The following is a 5,366-nucleotide window of genomic DNA, read 5'->3' as shown; positions in this document are numbered from 1 at the left end:
GCAGAGCGGTGGCAGGTGACAGGGAGGGGTGTGTAGGGGAGGATTTTGGCTTTTGTTCTACGGCCTGGTAAGTCCACGGAGGGGTTGTGGATATGAAAGATCTCCAAGACAGGTCCTTACGTGAAAAAGAGCAAAGTTAGGGGGGGGGGGAAAAGAGCAAAGTTAGGGCAGTGTCATAATATAATGTTCACCTTAAGAAACAGGGGTTGGGGGCAATAGAATCGAGGTTCCCACTTGTTTGTATGTGCATCGGGAAATCCTAGAACAGGGGTGCCTGCTTCTCCCTCTGCCTCTGCCACACTCCCTGCTTGAGCTCTCTCTCTCTCTGAAATAAAAGAAAAAAGAAAAATCCTAGAACAATACCAAGAAACTGATTTTTTTAAAATGATGAATTGGAGGAAGGAGAAAGAGGGAATGGGTTGGGTGGAGACAAAGGTGAGTGGAAGGAGAGATGTCCTGTGGTAGCCGAGTGGGGAACAGCACCAACCCTGGGAGGCAGGGGGCCTGGTGACTGGGAAAGTGGTGGGGGGGGTGCAGCAATGCAAGGGTGGGCAAGTCGGGTACACTGTGTCCTCCGGGGCTTTGCCCACATCAGAGGGCCTGAAAATCAGTGTTCCCAAGGCACAAGTTTGCTGGCCAGGGACGATAGGCTTGTAGGAGCCAATGGTCCAGCAACTCCTGGCAAATCCCTACAATGGTAAGATGGATAGCGATGCTTATCACATGCCTGGCACTAGTCTATGATCTGTATATTTAAATCTCGCAACAGTGCTAGGGTAGGTACTGTTCTAATTCACAGTTGAATTTCACAGATGTTGGAAACTGAAGCACAGAAAGGTTTAGTGACTTATTCAAGTTCACACAACGAGGAAGGGGGACAGATGGCATTTGAATCCGGGCAAGGACCCGAGTCCATGCTCTTATCCACTGTTATGCTCCTTCCCAATGTTTTGGCTGTAGTCTTGTTCTCAGTCAAGTTGTATGGCCCTTTAGATAGGTTATCTCAGGAGCATGAGCAGTCACTAACACTTTAGTATGAAATAGTCACACACGACACTAAAGTACAGCCATCACCACTATGGTTTACAAGAGCCCTACAGTGTAGTTCGGTTAGTTGGGCTCTGGAGTCCTACGCCTGGGATTGGAAGCCTGGTGCCACTCTCCCAGCTGTGTGACTTTGGGCAAGTGGTATCACTAAACTGGGCCTCAATTTCCTCATTCATGAAGTCCCCATTGTTCCAGATGAGGGAAACTGAGCAGCTCAACACATAGTGCACCCAGGACTTTAGAACCTGGGTTTTGAGCACGTATCACGGAATGAGGAACCAAAAACAGGTTCTGCAAGAGGGAAGTTTGGAGTTCCCTAAGCCCAAGGGGATGTTCTGGGAGATGCGCCCAGGTGACTGGATACCAGGAGGGCCGCCTCCATCCTCCACACATCCGTTCCCTATACATTTGGGTGGAGGAAAGGGGACACCTGGAAGCCAGAGGTTCTGTCTGTCTGAAGGGGCAGCAAAGCCACCTGCAGGGCTGGACAGGCAAGGGGCTCCTGCATGCCTCCTCTTCTTCAGTGGCATCTTCTCCTCCTGCCAGATTGGAGCTCAGCCGCCTGGGACGGGTGCCTTGGCTGGGCTGCTGGGTGGTGCGGGGTGAGGATGGGGGCCAGGCCCCCCATGTCAGTCAGTAGAGGCAAGATGCGGCGGGGGTGGGGTGAGATGCCCCGAGCGGTGGCACAGCCCCACCCGTCCCCGGACCACAGACAGGCAGCGGACAGCTAGGTTGCTGTTTTCAATTAGCAATAATCGCGTCTCGGATAAACCTCATTGGCTACGATACTGCCACTGCACAAAGCTCAACTAGGTTGTTGTTAAAATCCTGAAAATACTTCCACAGTTAGGGAAGTATAAATAGCTACCACCCACTTCTGATGCCCTGGCCCCTCCCCTGGAACCCTTCAGGCCTCCCATCCTGGCTGGTGGATGGCCCCGCCAGTGTGTGCTGTCTTCCCTGGCTTAGCCTCAACATCAATCCCCTCGTCCACAAGGTTCAGAGCCCTCGGATACGGGTACCCATGTCACACAAACCCCTATGCAGCCTTCAAAGTCTTGCCTCAACGTCACTTCCTTCAGGAAGCCCTCTTGGTCTGTTCAGGTGTGCCGAGGTGATACTGGGTACCTTTGGTTTTGCGCATCTCCCATGGTGCAAGGACCACGGGCCATCATTACCACGGGAGCCCTGAATGGCACCCATAGGGGCCCTGAGGCTTCCGTTAGGCCAAGGCGGGGGGGGAAGCGAGGACAAGAGGAGTCCTGGGAGGGGAGGGCGGTGTGGGGTCAGCAGGGCCGGTTCTCATGCTCTCTGGCTGCAGACTGATTCTCCATCTGTCGGGCCAGGGGGGGGGAGGAGAGGAGAGAGACGAGGGAGGGGGGGAGGTGGCGGGGTGGGGGGAGCTCGGGGAACTCCACGGAGGAGAAAAACAGGAGCACGGTGTTGTAACAGAACCATCACATACAACTTATAAACAAGCCAGGACGGTGGGGAGGGTAGGGGAGAAGGGAGGGTGCCCGGAGGTGAGGTCAGGGTGGCGCGGTCCGGGGGGGTCCTGGAGGGGGCCCAGGCTGGCTCCTCGGAGGGGCTGGGCTGGCGGAGGCCCGGTGCTTGTGGAGGCTTCGTAGCTTCACCAGCAGCTCCTGGACGAAGTCCTGAGGACAGGGCAGGGGTCTAAGAACTCGGGAGGTGGGGGGCCCGGACCCAACCATGCTGCATCTCAGATCCTGTCCCAACCTGTAGAATGTTAGAAGATTGATTTTTTCTTTCTTTCTTTCTTTCTTTCTTCTTTCTGCTTGTTCTTTCTTTCTTTCTTTCTCTTTTCTTTCGTGTTCTTCTTTCTTTCTTTCTTTCTTTCTTTTCTTCTTTCTTTCTTTCTTCTTCTTTCTTTTCTTTCTTTCTTTCTTTCTTATTTCTTCTTTCTTCTTCTTTCTTTTCTTTCTTTCTTTCTTTCTTTCTTCTTTCTTTTTCCCGCAACGTAATCTCTTCCAACCTGGGGTCAAACTCACAACCTAAGATCAAGAGTCGCACACTCCACAGACTGAGCCAGCCCGGCGCCCTTTAACTCCATAGTTTCATTCTTTACATTTCGGTCTTTACTTCATCTGGAATCTTCTTTTTTTCTGTTTTTTTTTTTTTTTCTTTTTAAGATTCTACCTATTTTTTGAGAGAGAGACAGAGGGTAGCGAGAAAGGATGAGCAGGAGAGAGAGAAAAGCAGGTCTGCCCACCAAGCAGGGAGCCAGCGCCAGGCTCGATCCCTGGACTCTGGGATTGTGACCCGAGCCCAAGGCGACAACCACTGAGGCTGCCCAGGCACCCTTGGAGTCTATCTGGGGGGGGGGGGGGGTGAGGTAAGGATCATCTTTTTTCTCTCCATATACTGAGCCACTTTTCCGAAAGCCACAAAGAACAAACCCATCCTCCCCCACCAATGGCAGTGCCACCTCTCTCATTTTATGTCCCTATACATGCCTGGCTCTGCCTGCGATCTGTTCTGTTCCTTGGTGTATTCATCTGTTCTTGCAACACACTATTTTTAACTATGGCTTTGCAGTTGTCTCAATATTGATAAAGCAAGACATCCCCCCTTCCTTTTTAATGGTGACTTAGATATTTGTATACCTTTATTCCTCCACAGAAATTTTAGAATTGGTTTATCAAGTACCTCAAAAAACCTGAATTTTGATAGATAGCTTTAAAATTTATTGGCTAATTTCAAGAGAACTGACATGTAGATAATATCGATACCCTATCCAAGGACATGGATGGTTTCATTTTTTTCAGATTACCTTCTGTATGTTTTACTGTTTAAGATTTTATTTATTTATTTGACAGAGGACAAGAGCACAAGCAGAGGGAGCAGCAGGCAGAGGGAGAGAGAGAAGCGCAGGAAGCCCAACCGCTGGGCTTGCTCCTAGGACCTGGGATCATGACCTGAGCCGAAGGCACAAGCTTAACTGACTGAGCCACCCAGGGCTCCCTTATTTAATTTTTTAAAAAAGATTTTATTTACATTTCATGAGAGACAGAGACAGAGGCAGAGCAACGGCAGAAGGAGAAGCAGGCTCCATGCAGGGAGCCCGATGGTGACTCCATCCTGGGCCCCCAAGATCACGCCCTGGGCCAGGCAGGGTCTAAAACCCTGAGCCACCCAGGCTGACCTATTTAATTTTTTAAAAGTAATCTCTATGCCCAACGTGGGCTCGACTCCCTGAGATCAAGAGTCAACATGATCTTCCAACTAAGCCAGTGAGGCACCCCTAACAATTGTATTTACACTATTGCTGAAACGATACTGTTTTCGTAGGTTGATCTTATTTCAACCATGATCATCTCCGCCAAGAGCCGTCCTGCCTCAGTGGTGAATTACCAGTCATATCATCAGTGAGAGCTCATTTCTAGTAGCTATCATTCTAATTAGCGAAGGCCCTAATGTTTTGTTTTTTTTTTTTTAAGATTTTATTTATTTATTCATGAGAGAGAGAGAGAGAGGCAGAGACCCAGGCACGAGGGAGAAGCAGTTCGTGCAGGGAGCCCAACGTGGGACTCGATCCCGGGTCTCCAGGATCACACCCTGGGCTGCAGGCGGCGCTAGACCACTGAGCCACTAGGGCTGCCCCGAAGGCCCTAATGTTGATCAGGGCTGGGTGCGTGCTTTACAGCAGTGCTGGAATCTGCTCTTACTTAAAATCCAGCTGACAGTCCCCGGCCACTGGGGTCACCAACCCCTGGGTGCAGATTATTAAACCGACTCATAGAGCCACGAGGGGGCGCTGAGGCCTCACTTAGCTGCGAGGAGACCTGCTGCTGAGTGGAGAAACGTGGCTACCAGGGGGCACTGCTTGGGGCAAGACCTACAGCTGCCCGCCCCTGTTCCAGATGTTAGGATAGCCATGCTCAAGGCAGGCAAGGAGCTAATATCTGAAAGTCCGGGAGGTAGATAGACAATAAAATAACTAAAATTATATCAGTGTTGGGCGCCCTCTGCACAGTCCGTTGGGGGTCCGACTCTCTGGCCCAGGTGGTGATCTTGGGGTCTGGGATGAATCCCCTTGGGATCTGCACTCAGCACCAATCAGCTTAGACACTCTCTCTCCCCCTGCCTCTCCTCCCTCATAAATAAATAAATCATTTTTAAAGATGATTGTCAGATTGTAAGAAATTCTACGGAGAAACTAAATCAGGGTGACAGGATAGTGACCCAGTGGCTCCTTACGCAAGGGGCTCCCAGATACTTCTCCGAGACTATATTAAGGATGATGAGGGACGCTGGAGAAGAGTACTCTGGGCAGAGGAGGTGGGTCTGTAGTCCGGAGG

The 5,366-nt window shown here is 50.8% G+C and overlaps 1 non-coding gene across 1 annotated transcript; it reads right to left on the bottom strand.

The window, feature by feature from the left end:
* Nucleotides 1–1,719: 1,719 nt before the first annotated feature.
* On the bottom strand, nucleotides 1,720–1,853 carry LOC119876030. The gene has a single exon (XR_005354908.1). It is a non-coding gene; the product is annotated as a U4 spliceosomal RNA (small nuclear RNA).
* Between the last annotated feature and the right edge of the window lie 3,513 nt (nucleotides 1,854–5,366).

This window comes from Canis lupus, chromosome 1, assembly GCF_011100685.1.
Source record: "Canis lupus familiaris isolate Mischka breed German Shepherd chromosome 1, alternate assembly UU_Cfam_GSD_1.0, whole genome shotgun sequence".
NCBI classification, from domain to species: domain Eukaryota; kingdom Metazoa; phylum Chordata; class Mammalia; order Carnivora; family Canidae; genus Canis; species Canis lupus.
Note: the sequence above shows the minus strand (reverse complement) of the source record. Positions and strands in the feature narration are given on the sequence as shown.